Here is an 18,306-nt window from a genome sequence, read left to right as displayed (position 1 = left end):
ACTGGTTCCAAGCAAATTTTAAGTCCAGCAGAGCAAATTCCATCAGGTTTTATGGTCAGGGAATAACCCTCCGTGGCTCAAGGCTACCCTCTGGACCCACGACTCTGCCTTCAGAGTCATTCTTCTTTTATTTTGAAGGGTAGCACATGTTTGCAGCTGAGTAGTTTTATCAGCCCGTAGAATTTTGGAAGTCTTCCTTCATTTCACTCTGTCTCTATCCCTTTCAGGCCAATCCAGCAGTGTTTCTGTTAGTACAACATTCTCAAAAACCTTATGGGCCTCTTGTTATGTCATGGAGTTTCACACTATTAGACAAGAGGGTCCACTATAGATCTTTCCTAGATAATTCCATCTCTATTCCTGGCTTCTGCTGAGACGGCTGAGGGGATTCACGAGTAAATGCCTTATCTCTTAAGTACTAACAAAAGATTGTCCAGCTCTTGGCCTTTTCTTCTTTTTTTTTTCTTTTCCTTTGGTTTGACAAATTTCGAATAACACATTGCTTTATTATGAAATTTACTTGTCAACAAAGGGGGCTGAAGATAGAGTACCTGTACATCGGTTAAAAGATTAAGTTTTCAAATGATATTGGCATATTGAATATATTTACCTTTTAATTATTAGATTAGTAAATGGCTAATAAAACATTATGGCATGTTTTTAAAAAAAGCTATCCATGTCCTGAAATTGTGTAAAAATTAAAGTTTAGAAAGCAGGTTTTAGCATATCTAAGTTGCAGTGCCTTGCCTTAATTTTATTATTTTATGCTTTCAAATTTTACTTGTTTTGTTGTTGTTATTGTTGAGAATATACACAGGAAAAAGTACACTAATTCAACAATTTATACATGTACATTTCAGTGACATTGATTACATTCATTGAGTAGTGCAACCATTCTCACCTTCCTTTTCTGAGTTGTTCCTCCCTCATTAACATAAACTCACTACCCTGTAAGGTTCCTATCGAATCTTTTGAGTTACTGGTATCAGTCTGATTCCATACAGATAATTCTTAACAGAACACAATGCTCAAGACGGACCTTTTTTACTAAAAAAAAAGGTAAACTATTATTCGGTTTTAAGATGACTTCAGGGGATATTTTTGGTTTAAGTTTTAAAAAAAATTATCTCAGGTCAAGAGTTTCAGTGGTTCATCCATCCTCCATGGCTCCAAAAAGCCTAGAGTCTATGACAATTTGAAATTCTGTTCTTCATTTTCCCCCCTTTTGGTCAAGATTCTTCTATGGAATCTATGATCAAAGTGTTCAGTAACAGTAGCCAGGCACCATCCAAGCCTTCTGGTCTCATGGCAGAGGAGGCAATTGTTCATGGAGGCAATTAGCCCCACGTTCCATATCCTCCTTCCACTCCCAATTGTCCTTCGTCCTCTGTTGCTCCAGGTGAATAGAGACCAATTCATGTGCCTTCAACGGCTGCTTGTAAGCTTTTTTTTTTAATTTTTTTTACTGTGCTTTAAGTGAAAGTTTACAAATCAAGTCAGTCTCTCATACAAAAATTCATACACACCTTGCTATATACTCCTATTTGCTCCCCCACTAATGAGACAGCACACCCCTCTCCACCCTGTATTCTCATATCCATTCAGTCAGCTTCTGTCCCCCTCTGCTTTCTCATCTCCTCTCCAGACGGGAGCTGCCCACATAGTCTCACCTGTCTACTTCAGCCAAGAAGCTCTCCTCACCAGTATCATCTTCTGTCTTATACTTCGGTCCAATCCCTGTCTGGAGAGTTCGCTTTGGGAATGATTCCAGTCGTGGGTGAACAGAAGGTCTGGGCACCATGATTTCCGGGATCCTTCCAGTCTAAGTTAGACCATTAAGTCTGGTATGTTTATGAGAATTTGAGGTCTGCATCTCACTGATCTCCTGCTCCATCAGGGATTCTCTGATGTATTCCCTATAAGGGCAGTCATCGATTATAGCCAGGCACCATCTAGTTCTTCTAGTCTCAGGCTGATGTAGTCTCTGATTTATGTGTCCCTTTATGTCTCTTGGCCTCATAATTACCTTGTGTCTTTGGTGTTCTTCATTCTCCTTTGCTCCAAGTGGGTTGAGGCCAATTGACACATCTTAGATGGCCACTTGCTAGCGTTTAACACCACCAGATGCCATTCAGCAAAGTGGGATGCAGAATGTGTTCTTAATACATTTTATTATACCAGTTGACCTAGATGTCCGCTAAAACCATGGTCCCCAAACCCCCGCCCCTGCTACACTGGCCTTTGAAGCATTCAGTTGTATTCAGGAAACTTCTTTGCTTTTGGTTTAGTCCAGTTGTGCTGACCTCCCCTGTATTGTGTGTTGTCTTTCTCTTCACCTAAAACAGTTCTTGTTTACTACCTAATTAGTAAATACTCCCTCCCCTCCGTCCCTCCCCACTCTCGTAACCATTTCTGTTTCAACTATTTCTTGAGTTCTTATAATAGTGGTCTTATACAATATTTGTCCTTTTGCAATTGACTGATTTCGCTCAGCATAATGCCTTCCAGGTTCCTCCATGTTATGAAATGTTTCACGGATTCATCACTGTTCTTTATCGATGCATACTATTCCATGGTGTGAATATACCATATTTTATTTATCCATTCATCCGTTGATGGGCACCTTGGTTGCTGCCATCTTTTTGCTATTGTAAACAGTGCTGCAATGAACATGGTTGTGCATATATCTGTTTGTGTAAAGGGTCTTATTTATCTAGGATATATTCCAAGGAGTGGGATTGCTGGATCCTATGGTAGTTCTATTTCTAGCTTTTTAAGGAAGAACCAAATAAATTTCACAGGGGTTGTACCATTTTGCATTCCCACCAGCAGTGTGTAAGTGTTCCAGTCTCTCCACAACCTTTCCAACATTTATTATTTTGTGTTTTTTGGATTAATGCCAGCCTTGTTGGAATGAGATGGAATCTCATTGTAGTTTTGATTTGCATTTCTCTAATGGCTAATGATCGAGAGCATTTCCTCATGTATCTGTTAGCTACCTGAATGTCTTCTTTAGTGAAGTGCCTGTTCAAATCCTTTGTCCATTTTTTTAATTGGGTTATTTGTCTGTTTGTAGTTGAGTTTTTGGAGTATCATGTATATTTTAGAGATCAGACGCTGATCAGAAATGTCATAGCTAAAACCTTTTTCCTAGTCTGTAGGTAATCTTTTTACTCTTTTGGTGAAGTCTTTGGATGAGCATAGGTGTTTGATTTTTAGGAGCTCCCAGTTATTTAGATTCTCTTGTGATGTTTGTGCATTGCCAGTAACGTTTGTTTTGTATACTGTTTATGCCATGTATTAGGGCTCCTAGCATTGTCCCTATTTTTTCTTCCATGGTCTTTATCATTTTAGATGTTGTATTTAGGTCTTTGATCCATTTTGAGTTAGTTTCTGGGCATGATGTAAGGTATGGGTCTTGTTTCATTTTGTTGCAGGTGAATATCCAGTTATGCCAGCACCATTTGTTAAAGAGACTGTCTTTTCCCCATTTAACAGACTTTGGACCTTTGTCAAATATCAGCTGATCATATGTGGATGAACTTATGCCTGAATTCTCAATTCTGTTAATTGGCATATGTATCTGTTATTGTACCAGTACCAGGCTATTTTGACTACTGTGGCAGTATAATACCTTCTAAAATCAGGTAGTGCGAGGCCTCCCACTTTGTTCTTCTTCTTTACTAATGCTTTACTTATCCGGGCCTCTTTCCGTTCCACATGAAGTTGGTGATTTGTTTCCCCATCTCATTAAAAAATGTCGTTGGAATTTGGATCGGAATTGCGTTGTATCTATAGATGGCTTTTGTTAGAATGGACATTTTTACAATGTTAAGTCTTCCTATCCATAAGCAAGTTATATTTTTCCACTTAAGTAGGTCTCTTTTGGTTTCTTGCAGTAGTACCTTGTAGTTTTCTTTGTATAGGCCTTTCACATCTCTGGTTAGATTTATTCCTAAGTATTTTAACTTCTTAGGGGATACTGTAAATGGTATTGATTTAGTGATTTTCTCTTTGATGTACTTTTTGTTGGTGTAGAAGAATACAACTAATTTTTGTATGCTTATCTTGTTTCGACAGCAATGGGGTTTTTTTTTTATCTTGTTTCCTGGTACTCTGCTGAGCTCTTCTATTTCAGTAGTTTTCTTGAGGATTCTTCAGGGTTTTCTGCGTATAAGATCATGTCATCTGCAAATAGAGATACTTTTACTTCTTCCTTACCAATCTGGATGCCCTTTATTTCTTTATCTAGCCTAATTGCTCTGGCTAGGACCTCCAGCACAATGTTGAATAAGAGTGGTGATAAAGGGCATCCTTGTCTAGTTCCCGATCTCAAGGGGAATGCTTTCAGACTCTCTCAATTTAGGCTGCTGTTGGCTGTGGGCTTTATATAAATGCCCTTTATTATGCTGAGGAATTTCCCTTTTATTCCTCTTTTGCTGAGAGTTTTATCATGAATGTGTGTTGGACTTTGTCAAATGCCTTTTCTGCATCAGTTGATAAGGTTATGTGGTTCCTGTCTTTTGTTTTATTTATGTGGTGGATTACATTGATTGTTTTTCTAATGTTGAACCATCCCTGCATACATGGTATGAATCCTACTTGGTCATGGTGAATTACTTTTTTGATATGTTGTTGAATTCTATTGGCTAGAATTTTGTTGAGGATTTTTGCATCTAGGTTCATGAGGGATATAGGTGTGCAATTTTCTTTCTTTGTGGAGTCTTTACCTGGTTTTGGTATCAGGGATATGCTGGCTTCACAGAATAAGATTGGGAGTATTCCATCCAGTTTTTATGCTGTGAAATACCTTTAGTAGTAGTGGTATTAACTCTTCTCTGAAAGTTTGGTAGAACTCTCCAGTGAAGGTGTCTGGGCCAGACATCAGAGAACTCACTTTAGATTTCTTGTAATTTTGGTTTGGTTTTTACAATTCCCTAAACTTCTGTTTATCTGGAAATACCCTAATTTCGTCTTCATATTTGAGAGACAGTTTGGCTGGATATATAATTCTTGCTGCATGGTTTCTGCCGGGTAGTCCGAGCTTATTCTCATTAACTCTCCTTTGTAGATGACTTTTCATTTATCCCTAGCTGCTCTTAAAATTCTCTCTTTATCTTTGGTTTTGGCAGGTTTGATTATAACATGTCTTGGTGACTTTATTTCAAAATCTACCTTATGTGGAGTTTGATGAGCATCTTGGATAGATATCTTCTCATCTTTCACGATACCAGGGAAGTTTTCTGCCAACAAACCTTCAAAATTCTCTCTGTATTTTCTGTTATCCCTCCCTGTTCTGGTACTCCAATTACTCATAGGTTATTTGTCTTTATGAAGTCCACGTGATTCTTAGGGTTTCTTCATTTTTTTAATTTATCTTATCTGATTTTTCTTTGAATATATTGTTGCCAAGTGTTACTATCTTCAACCTCACTAATTCTGCCTTCCAGTTCCTCAATTCTGCTCCTCTGACTTTCTATTGCATTGGCTAATTCTGTAATTTTATTGTTAATCTTCTAAATTCCTGATTGCTGTCTTTCTGTGGATTCTTGCATCCTATTAAATTTTTCATTACGTTCTTGAATAACCTCTTTAATTTCTTCAACTACTTCATCTCTGTGTTCCTTGGCTTGTTTTGCATTTTGCCTGATCTCGTTCCTGATGCCTCAAAGAGTTCTGTATATTAATCTTTTGTATTCTACATCTGGTAATTCCAGGAAGACACCCTCATCTGGAAGATTCCTTGAGTCTTTGTTTTGAGAGCTTGTTGAAGCGATCATGATCTTCTTTATGTGATTTGATATTGACTGTTGTCTCTGAGCCATATACAAGTTATTGTATTAGTTTATTTACTAATTAGTTTGCTTACTATATCCTGGCTTCTTGCTTTGTTTTGATTTGATATGCCCAAATAGGCTGCTTGAGTGAGCTAGCTTCATTATTTGTGCCTTTGAATCTCTAATGTCTTGTCGCCCGATGGCTAGAGCTGTTACCAGGTATATGAGCCTAGAAGTCCATTCACTTTTCTTGTATGGATTCAGCTTAGGGGTCCATGTAGTTTGTCATCAAATGTGTGCTAAAGACTCTGTCTTACAGCCTTAGAGGGGCAGGGGTGATTGGTTTAGGCATAAGTGTCTGGTTGCAGCAAGGGGTCACGCTCCAAACAAGGTAGGGGGCTGACAACCTTCTCCCCAGTCTCTGTGAGCAAAGCACGTCCCTGTTCCCTAGAGCACACAGGTGGGTGGGTTCTGCAGCCGGACCATGGGCACCCAATGCTTTTGGTTGTAAGGATTGGTAGTAACCACTTATACTTGAACCCCTGTTGCAGTTGGCTAGGTGATGTTGGTGGAGCCACCAGTCCTTAGGCCTCTGATGTGGGTAGGTGAGGACCCTGTTTAATAGACAGTGTCAAACATCAAACACCCACCTCTCCACCACACAGCTGAAAGAGTTGCAGTCTGCCAACAAGGACCTATTCTCCCGAAATTGGCCCACACAGGTCCATGCAGGGGTGAAAGGTATTCAAAGTCCATGGCCTGTTTATGCCTGGACGGGAGCTGCTTCTGTCCTGAGCTCCCCAGCTTAGTGGAGCTGGCAGATTATCTTTTCCCCCAATTGTTAATTTATTCCTTCTCCGAGGCTGGGAGAATGGCTCAGAGCACACAGCAGAGCCTATCTCAGGCCCAGGGAAATCGACAGCCACTGAAGCCGGCTTGGGGGCTGGGCGCATGGTAAAATAAATGCAAATACTTAGCATTTGCTGAGAGCCCTCTTCTTCTCTGGTTCTGGAGGTATGCGTAGGCTGTGCAGCTCACTATCTCTCCCTGAGGAAACTGCATCTAGAATGCTACCGCTAGCCCCACTGCGGTTGCACCAGGGGTTCCTGCCTGAGGGGCGCTGGTCCCCACTGAGTCAGGTCCGCAGCAACTCCTTGCTGCTTCTGGACCATCTCTCCTTCCCCCTGCCACTCAGTCTGATTTCCTAACTTTGCCTTTGTTGTTCAGGGCTCCTAGCTTGTCATATATATAGTTGTTTCACTTGTTTTCTTGGGACTTTGTTGTAAGAGAGATCACTGGAAGCATCTGACTACTCTACCATCTTGGCCCCGCCTTCCACTTCCACAATTTGAAGACCCCAGGCCCTATGCAATGAATTAAGAGATAGAACAGAAGAACTAAACATGTTTTTAGGCCAATTAACTGGGATGTCCCATGAAACCATGACCCTAAACCTCCAAACCATGGAATCAAATCCCATGAGTTGTTTAGTTGTACACAAGGTACCTCAACAGCTATTTTTCCCTCCTTTTATGAATAGAACTGTTTCCCCCAAAATATGTGTCAACTTGGCTATGCCATGATTCCCAGTATTGTGTGATTGGCCACTATGTGTCATCTGATGTGATTTTCCTATGTGTTGTAAATCATGTCTCTATGATGTTAATGAGGCAGGATTACAGTCATGTTAATGATGCAGGACTCAACCTACAAGATTAGGTTGTATCTTAAGTCAATCTCTTTTTACATATACAAGAGAGAAGCCAATAGAGAGACACGGGGGCCGCGTAACACCAAGAAACAAGAGCACGGAGAGCCACATCCTTTGATCCCAGCGTCCCTGTGCTGAGAAGCTTCGCAGCCAGGAAAGATTGATGACGAGGACCTTCCCCCAGAACCAACAGAGAAAGAAAGCTTCCCCTAGAGTTGGCACTCTGAATCAGACCTCTAGGCTACTAGACTGTAAGAATAAATTTCTCTTTGTTAAAGCAATTCACTTGTGGTATTTCTGGTATAGCAGCACTAGGTGACTAATACACCCCCACTGTTACAAATATATCTGTCATATAAATTTTTCCAATTCAACTTTTACAGGTGTACAACTTATTGACAGCAATTACAATAATTGGCTGTGCGAAGTTACCCTTAATCAATGTGATTCACTCTTGTTTTTTCTACAGAGCATGCTTCCCTGACAGTAAATCTTTTAATTTTAGCATCTTTTGCAACCTGGATGGGCTAAGAACTTCCCAGATCAGCAAGTCCTACATCCTTTTTGCTTAAGGGTTCTTTCCTTAATTTATCTCTTTCCTTTCACATTTTACTATAAGCAGCAGGCCTCACCTTCAACACTTTGATTGGAAATCTCCTTAGCTAAATATTCGAGTTCATTGCTTACAAGTTCTGCTTTTCATATAACTGTAGGACACAAATCAGCTAAGTTTTCTGCCACTGTATAACAACAATCTCCTTTCTTCCAGTTTCCAATAACATGTTCCTCATTTCCTTCTGAGCCCTCATCAGCAGCAGTTTTAATGTTTATATATCTACCAACATTCTGTTTATGACATACCTATTTTTAAGAAAATATGGGCTTTTTCTGCCTTTCTCCTCACTTCCTTCGGAGCTCTCAGCAGCAGTGCCCTTCATGTCCATATTTCTATCAGTGGTTTGTTCAAGGCAATCAAGGCTTTTCCTATAATGTGCCTCAAAATTCTTCCAGCCTCACCAGACTTACTAGTCTGACAGAGACTGGAGAAACCCTGAGAGTATGACCCTGTACACCCTTTTAACTAACTCAGTACTTAAGTTACTACTGAGGTTCTCCCTTCAGCCAAAGATTAGACAGGCCTATAAAAGAAACAATAACACATGTAGTTCAACCTTGTATATGATGAGACTAAATGGGCATGCCAGCCAAGGAGCAAGGATGAGAAGGCAGGAGGGGATGGAAAGGCTGGACAAATGGACACAGGTAACCCAAGGACGAGATGGGAAGACTGTTGACACATAGCAGGGTTGGCAACCAATGTCACAAAACAATATGTGTATTAATTGTTTAATGAGAAACTAATTTTCTCTGTAAACTTTCCCCTCCAAATTTTGAGAAAAAAATTCTTCCAGCCTCTACCCATTGTCTAATTCTAAAGATACTTCAACATACCTCACTTACACACCACCTCACTTCCAGGTACTAAAATCTGTATTGATTTCTTGTGGTTGCTATAACAAATTACTGCAAGCTTGGTGGCTTGAATCAACAGTTTATTATCTCACAGTTCTGGGGCCAGAAGTCCAAAATCAGTTTCAATGGGCAAAATCAAGTTGTCAGCAGGGCTGTGCTTTCTCTGGAGGCTCTAGAAGGAGACTCTGTTCCTTTCCTCTTTCAGCCTCTGGTAGCTGCTGGCATTCTTTGATTTGTGGCCACATCACTACAGTCTCTGCCTCCACAGTCACATTGCCTTCTCCTCTTCTGTCTGTGTCAAATCTCTCTCTGCCTCCATGTTTAAAAAAAAAATAGGATGGTAAAATATATAAATATATAACATGAAACGTGCCATTTTAACCATTTTTAAGTGTACAATTCATTGGCATTAATTACATTCACAAGTTGTAAAACCGTCACTACTATTTCCGTCTAAAACTTTTCATTTCCCTAAACAAAAACTCTGTACCCATTAAGCAATAACTTCCCATTCCCTCCTCCACCAGTCCCTGGTAACCTTTAATCTACTTTTTGTCTATAGAAATTTGCCTATTCTAGATATTTCATATAAGCAGAATCATACAATATTTGTCCTTTTGTATCTCACTTATTTCACTTAGCATAATGTTTTCAAGTTTTGTCCATATCACACCATCTATCAGAACTTCATTCCTTTTTACGGCTGAATAATATTCCATTCACCTATGCATCTGTCAGTTTGTCATACTGTGGGGGCTTGTGTGTTGCTGTGATGCTGGAAGCTATATCACTGGTATTCAAATACCAGCAGGGTCAACTATGGTGGACAGGTTTCAGCTGAGCTTCTAGATTAAGACAGACTAGGAAGGAGGACCCAGCGGTCCACTTCTGAAATGAAATAGCCAGTGAAAACCTTATGAATAGCGGCAGAATGTTGTCTGATATAGTGCCAGAAGATGAGCCTCCCAGGTTGGAAGGCACTTGAAATATGACTGGGGAAGAGCTGCCTCCTCAAAGTAGAGTAAACGTGGATGGAGTCAAGCTTTTGGGACCTTCCTTTCCTGATGTGGCACGACTCAAAATGAAAAGAAACAGCTGCAAACTTCCATTAATAATCGGAACATGGAATGTACAAAGTATGAATCCAGGAATATTGGAAATCATCAAAAATGAAATGGAGAGGCTGACTTGATTTGTAAACTTTCACTTAAAGCACAATAAATAAAAAAAAATTAAATGGGACGCCTAATCATTGATATCCTAGGTGTTAGTAAGCTGAAATGGACTTGTACTGGTCACTTTGAATCAGAAAATCATATGGTCTACTGTGCTCGGAATGACCGCTTGAAGAGGAATGGCATTGAATTCATCATCAAAAAGAACATTTCAAGATCTATCCTGAAATACAATGCTGTCAGTGATAGGACAATATTTATACGCCTACAAGGATGATCAGTTAACATGACTATTATTCAAATATATGCACCAACCAATAAGGCCAAAGATGAATAAACTGAAGATTTTTACCACTTCTGCAGTCTGAAATTGATCGAACATGCAATCAGGATGCATTAATAATTACTGGTGATTGGAATTGAAAAGTTGGAAACAAAGAAGGATCAGTAGTTGGAAAATATGGCTTCGGTGATAGAAACGATGCCAGAGATCACATGATTGAATTTTGCAAGATCAGTGACTTCTTCATTGCAAATACCTTTTTTCAACAAAACAAATGGCAACTATACAAATGGACCTGGATCTCGCCAGATGGAATACACGGGAATCAAATTGACTACGTCTGTGCAAAGAGACGATGGAAAAGCTCAATATCATCAGTCAGAACAAGGCCAGGGGCCAACTGGGGATCAGAGCATGAATTACTCATACGCAAGTTCAAGTTGAAACTGAAAAAATTAGAACAAGTCCACAAGAGCCAAAGTACTATCTTGAGTATATCCCACCTGAATTTAGAGACTATCTCAAGAACAGATTTGATGCTTTGAATGTCAGCGATGGAAGACCAGACGAGTTGTGGAATGACATCAAGGACATCATACATGAAGTAATCAAGAGGTCATTAAAAGGACAGGAGAGAAAGAAAAGACCAAAATGGATGTCAGAGGACACTCTGAAACTTGCTTTTGAATGTCAAGTAGCTAAAACAAAAGGAAAAAATGATGAAGTAAAAGAGCTGAACAGAAGATTTCAAAAAGGTGGCTCGAGAAGACAAAGTATTATGATGACATGTGCAAAGACCTGGAGATAGAAAACCAAAAGGGAAGAACATGCTCAGCATTTCTCAAGCTGAAAGAGCTGAAGAAAAAATTCAAGCCTCGAATTACAATATTGAAGGATTCTGTGGGGAAAATATTAAACAACACAGGAAGCATCAAAACGAGATGGAAGGAATACACAGAGTCACTGTACCAAAAAGAATTGGTCAATGTTCAACCATTTCAGGAGGTAAATATGATCAGGAACCTATGGTACTGAAGAAAAAAGTCCAAACTGCGCTGAAGGGATTGGTGAAAAACAAGGCTCCAGGAATTGAAGGAATACCAATTGAGATGTTTCAACAAATGGATGCAGTACTGGAAGTGCTCACTTTTCTATGCCAAGAAATTTGGAAGACAGCTTCCTGGCCAACTGACTGGAAGAGATGCATATTTATGCCTATTCCAAGGAAAGGCGATCCAACCGAATGTGGAGATTATAGAACAATATCATTAATATTACCTGCAAGCAAAATTTTGCTGAAGATCATTCAAAAGCAGCTGCAGCAATATATCAACAGGAAACTGCCAGAAATTCAAGCTGGATTCAGAAGAGGACATGGAACCCGGGATATCATTGTTGATGTCAAGTGGATCCTGGCTGAAAGCAGAGAATACCAGAAGGATGTTTACCTGTGTTTTATTGACTATGCAAAGGTATTCAACTGTGTGGATCATAACAAGCTATGGATAACATTGAGGAGAATGTGAATTCCGGAATGTTTAATTGTGGTCAAGAGAAATCTGTACACGGATCAAGAGGCAGCCGTTTGAACAGAACAAGGTGATACTGTGTGGTTTAAAGTCAGGAAACACGTGCGTCAGGGTTGTATCCTTTCACCATACCGATTCAATCTGTATGCTGAGCAACTAATTGGGAAGCTGGCCTATAGGAAGAAGAACGGGGCATCAGGATTGGAGGAAGACTCATTAACAACCTGCATTTATACAGATGACAACCTTGTTTGCTGAAAGTGAAGAGGACTTGAAGCACTGACTTATGAAGATCAAAGACCACAGCCTTCAGTATGGATTACACCTCAACATAAAGAAAACAAAAATCCTCACAACTGGACCAATGAGCAACATCATGATAAACGGAGAAAAGATTGAAGTTGTCAAGGATTTCATTTTACTTGGATCCACAATCAACACCCATGGGAGCAGCAGTTAAGAAATCAAAAGATGTATTGCATTGGGCAAATAGGCTGCAGGAGATCTCTTTAAAGTGTTAAAAAGCAAAGATGTCACCTTGAGGACCAAGGTGCGCCTGACCAAAAAAAAATCGCCCCATATGCAGGAGTTATGGACTCTCCTCCTGGAGTGACATCTTCAAAAAAAGACATAGGGGGCACACTTTATGTTTGGGCTCTCAAAGTCCTAATAAGCACCAATTACTGCTTGCAGGTTCCAGTTGATCATGTTCAGGAGGAAGGCACAGCCGGCCTGGTTGAGCTGGAAGCTGAGCGGTCTCTGGAACTCAGAGATGAGCATGTCCTTGTCAGTGGTGCCCAGGCAGCTGAACTTCTGCATCAGCTCGGGGTCCAGGTTCACGTCCATGACCTCCGTGGCTGGGGCAGACACCTGCTTCCCCACCTCCTCACAAACTAGCTGGCACGGCGTAGCAGGGCACTGGCACCGGGAGGGGGCCTGCTGCTAGCTCCTCTGAGGTAAGCCCCAGGCTTCTCACCGCGCGTCATAGGGGTTAACTCACTCAGCCACTCACTCACTCTCACACTCCCCTCCTCCCATCACCCCAGCGCCCCCTCTCCCCCACCACCTTGGGCCCCAAGGCTGTAATCTTTAAGGAAGTGGACTGCCACATTTTTCTCCTGCAGAGTGGCTGGTGAGTTCCAACCGCCAACATTTTGGTTCTACAACTTAACAACAAACAATCCAATTAAAAAAAAAAAAACAGGTCAGAGGACTTGAACAGATGTTTTACCAAAGAGGATTTCAAATAGCCAACAAGCACATTAAAAGATGCGCGACTTCATTAGCTGTTGTTGTTAGGTGTGGTCCAGTGGGTTCCCACTTATAGCGACCCCATGTACAACAGAAGGAAGCATTGCCTGATCCTGTGCCATCCTCACAATCCTTGTTATGCTTGAGCCCTTTGTTGCAGCCACTGTGTCAATCCATCTCATTGAGGGTCTTCCTCTTTTTCGCTGACCCTCTACCAAGCATGATGTTCTACTGCAGGGACTGATCCCTCCTGATACCATGTCCAAAGTATGTGAAACATAGTCTCACCATCCTCGCTTTTAAGGAGCATTCTGGCCGTTTCCTCTTCCAAGACAGAGTTATTCGTTCTTTTGGCAGTGCTTTAGGAAATATTAGAGTCATTATTCCCTGCCCTTGAGCATAGAGAATGTGACCCAGCTGGAGCTGGACTCACAAGGACTCACAAGGATACATCAACTGGGCCCTGAGTTATAAAGACAATAGATAGAATAATCTTGGAAAACATCTTTTAGGGAACCTTTCATATAAGCCAGAACACAAAGAATTCCCACTTTTATCTTTTTCTAGTAATATTTAGTGAATATAAATTTGTTGGACCAATGAAGACCCTCCTGACTGTCGTTAGTGAAACCTGTATCATTAAGAAAGGCAATTCAAAATGTAGGATGATGGTTTGTAGCCAATCTGTGAAAAGGTGAAGTTTTCAATGGTTTTGCCCATTTGTAACGTTAATATATACTGATGACTCTGTAAGCTTCTTTGGTCTCGGGCAGACATGCCTGTGGCAGCATGCTTGTCCATTCTCCCATTTCTGCCTATTCTGTAATATTTCCTTGGACTCGGGCAGACCTGGATGTGGCAGCATGCCTGACAACTTCTCAACTTTTGTCTTTTTGAATATATGCCGAAAAAAACTTTCTTTTTGCTTTACTAAACTTTGTGATGTTTTTCTCCCCCCAATAGCAGTCCATGGTATATTCAATATTCTTCACCAACACCATAATTCAAAGGTGTCAATTCTTTGATTTTCCTTATTCACAGTCCAGCTTTCACATGCATATGATGCGATTGAAAATACCATGGCTTGGGTCAGGTGCACCTTAATCTTCAAGGTGACATCTTTGCTTTTTAACACTTTAAAGAGGTCTTTTGCAGCAGATTTGCCCAATGCAATACGTCTTTTGATTTCCTGCTAGCTGCTTCCATGGGTGTTGATTGCGGATCCAAGTAAAAAGAAATCCTTGACAACATCAATCCTTTCTCCATTTACCATGATGTTGCTTATTGGTCCAGTTGTGAGGATTTTTGTTCTCTTTATGTTGAGGTGTAATCCATACTGAAGGCTGTGGTCTTTGATCTTCATAAGTCAGTGCTTCAAGTCCTCTTCACTTTCAGCAAGAAGGCTGTCATCTGCATAAATGCAGGTTGTTAATGAGTCTTCCTCCAATCCTGATGCCCCGTTCTTCTTCATATAGTCCAGCTTCTTGGATTATTTGCTCGGCACACAGATTGATTAAAAAAAACCAAACTCACTGCCATCGAGTCAAATCCGACTCATAGCGACCCTACAGAACAGAGTAGAGCTGCCCCATAGAGTTTCCAAGGAGGGCCTGGCAGATTCGAACTGCTGACCTCTTGGTTAGCAGCCATAGCACTTAACCACTACTCCACCAGGGTTTCCAAACAGATTGAATAAGTATGATGAAAGAATACAAGCCTGACACACACGTTTCCTGACTTTAAACCACACAGCATCCCCCTGTTCTGTTCGAACAACTGCCTCTTAATCTTGATAAAGGTTCCTCATGAGCACAATTAAGTGTTCTGGAATTCCCATTTTTCCCAATGTTACCCATAATTTGTTATGATCCACAGAGTCGAATGCCTTTGCGTAGTCAATAAGACACAGGTAAACATCCTTCTGGTATTCTCTGGTATTCTGGATCATGCATTCAGCCAGGATCCATCTGACATCAGCAATGATATCCCTGGTTCCATGTCCTCTTCTGAATCTGGCTTGAATTTCTGGCAGTTCTCTGTCAATGTGCTGCTGCAGGCATTTTTGAATGATCTTCAGCAAAATTTTACTTGCATGTGATATTAATGATATTGTTTGATAATTTCCATGTTTGGTTGGATCACCTTTCTTTGGAATAGGCATAAATATGGATCTCTTCCAGTCAGTTGGCCAGGTAGCTGGCTTCCAAATTTCTTGGCAAAGTCAAGTGAGCACCTCCAGTGCTGCATCCATTTGTTGAAACATCTCAGTTGGTATTTCGTTGATTCCTGGATCCTTGTTTTTTGCCGATGCCTTCAGTGCAGCTTGGACCTCTTCCTTTAGTACCATCGGTTCCTGATCATATGCTACCTCCTGAAATGATTGAACGTCTACCAATTCTTTTTGGTATAGTGACATCAGCCATTAGGAAGATGCAAACCAAAACAACAATGAGATACCACCCCACCACTATGAGAATGACAACAATCAAAAAAAAAGGGAAAACAACAGGTGTTGGAGAGGTTTTGGAGAAACTGGAACCCTCATCCATTATTGGTGGGAATGTAAAGTGGTACAGCCACTGTAGAAAACAGTTTAGTGGTTCCTTAAAATGTTGAACACAGAACTCCCATATGACCCAGCAATCCCAAAGCTGGGTGTATACCCAGAAGTGAAGGCAGTAATGCAAACAGAAACCTGTACACCAATGTTCATTGTAGCACTTTTCTCAAGCCAAAAGGTGGAAACAACCGAAATAACCATTAATATATGAATGGATAAACAAAATGTGATATATACATACATACAATAGAATATTACTTGGCCATAAAGAGAAATTAAGTCTTGGTGCATGCCACAACACAGATGAACCTTGAATACATCATGCTGAGTGAAATAATTTACTTGCAAAAGGATAAATTTTGTATGATCTCACTTGTATGAAATAAGCAAACCTACAGAAACCAAAGATTGTTAGTGATTACCAGGGGAGGGAGGGAAAGGGAAAGGGGGAATTTTTGCTTGGGGAGCATTGAGTTTATGTTAATGTGGTGGAATGATTTGGAAAAAGATACAAGAATGGATGCATAACTTGAAGAATGTATTCAATGTCACTTAATTGTACATGTAGAAATTGTTGAGATGTTTGGCTATGTATATTTTCACCACAATAAATTTAAAAGGAAAAAGAAGATGAAGGAATACACAGAGTCACTGTACCAAAAAGAACTGGTTGACATTCAACTATTTCAGGAGGTAGCATATGATCAAGGACGGCTTGTACTGAAGGAAGAAGTTCAAGTTGCACTGAAAGCATTGGTGGAAAACAAGGTTCCAGGGATTGACAGAATACCAGTTGAGATGCTTCAACAAATGGATGCAATGCTGGAAGTGCTTATTGTGTATGTCAAGAAATGTGGAAATCAGCTACCTGGCCAACCATCTGTAAGAGATCCATGTTCGTGCCCATCCCAAAGACAGGCAATCAAATAGAACACAGAAAGTAGCTATCTAACAATATCATTAATATCAAATGCTAGCAAGATTCTGCTGAAGATAATTCAAAAAAGACTGAAGCTAAACACCAAAGAGGAACTACCAGAAATTCAAGCTGGATTCATGGAATGAAGAATATCTTTGCTGTTGTCAGATGAATCTTGGCCAAGAGCAGAGGATAAGAGAAAGATGTTTATTTGCGTTTACATCCTTATCTATAAAAAAAAATTAAAAATTTATCTATAGGTTGTGATAATAATAGACCCTCCTCAGAGGTCTGTTGTGGGGATTAAAATGAATTAATACAGATAAAATGCCAAGAATATATAGCCAATGACCAACAAATCTTGTTACTTTTTTTTTGTATTTTGTTTGAGAAGGCCTTCTTCCATACCCAAAGTCTTAAACATTTTCTCCAAAAATATTTTGTCTCCATGTTTTTTAAATAGTTTTGTTTTTTTCTTTGTAGGTCTTTTACCAATGTGGAACTTATTTTTCTGAATTGTGTGAGTTAGAAATGTATTCCCCTCCCCTGTCCCCCTCCCCCCACCAAAAGACAATCACTTCTTTCCAAACCATTTTATTGAATAGTCCTTTTCTCTCCAATGATTGGAAATGTTATTTTTATCATTTACTAATTCCCATAAATGGAGCCTTGGTTGCGTACTGGTTAAGAGCTAGGCTGCTAACCAAAAGGTCAGTAGTTCAAATCCACCAGCCACTCCTTGGAAACCCGATTGAGCAGTTCTACTCTGTCCTATAGGGTTGCTATGAGTCGGAACCCACTCGACAGCACCTAACAACAACACAATTCCCATAAATAGCCAAGTTGATTTTTGGATTACTTTCTCTATCATTGATCCCATACCACATTGTTTTAATTACTAAAGCTTCATGATATATCTTGAATCTGGTAAGATGATGCCCTCCTCTTCCTTCTTCTTTTATAGAATTATCCCTTCTTAATTATTTAAGGTACCATAGAAATTTTTTAATTAAAACATTTTTAAAATTCTGATGAAAATATACACAACAAAACATACACCTATTCAACAATGTTTACACTGTATGGTTCATTGACAATGAATACCTACTTCACATTGTGTCACCATTCTCCCTATATCGGCCCATATCGTGTCACCACCCTTAACTTAGACTGTCTGCTCCTTAAAGTTCTCCACTGTGTTTTTTAGTTACTGTTGCCCATTTAATCTCATATAGATAATTCTTTAAAAAAGCAAAATGCTCAAGGCGAACATTCTTTATTAAATGAGCTAAATTGTTATTTGGTTTAAGGATGACTTCATGGGATAGTTTCAGTTCAAGGCTTAAAAGTTGTTTCCAGGCAATAGATTCAGGATTATAGTCCCATGTATCCAGTAAGTTTGGTTTCCAATAAGAATTTGAAGTGTTGTTCTACATTTTTTCTCCTTTTGATCAAGATCCAACTATTGAGCCTTTGATCAAAACGTCAGTAAAGCACCATAAGAATTTTAACGCCAGATACATACACTGGGAACGTATTGATTTTTTAAAGATTAATTTTGGAGAGAACTAATATTTTTATTACTAGAGGCTCCCCCCTTCCATGACATGGTTGTGTGTGAGTATGTG

This window comes from Loxodonta africana, chromosome X, assembly GCF_030014295.1.
Source record: "Loxodonta africana isolate mLoxAfr1 chromosome X, mLoxAfr1.hap2, whole genome shotgun sequence".
NCBI classification, from domain to species: Eukaryota; Metazoa; Chordata; class Mammalia; order Proboscidea; family Elephantidae; genus Loxodonta; species Loxodonta africana.
Note: the sequence above shows the minus strand (reverse complement) of the source record.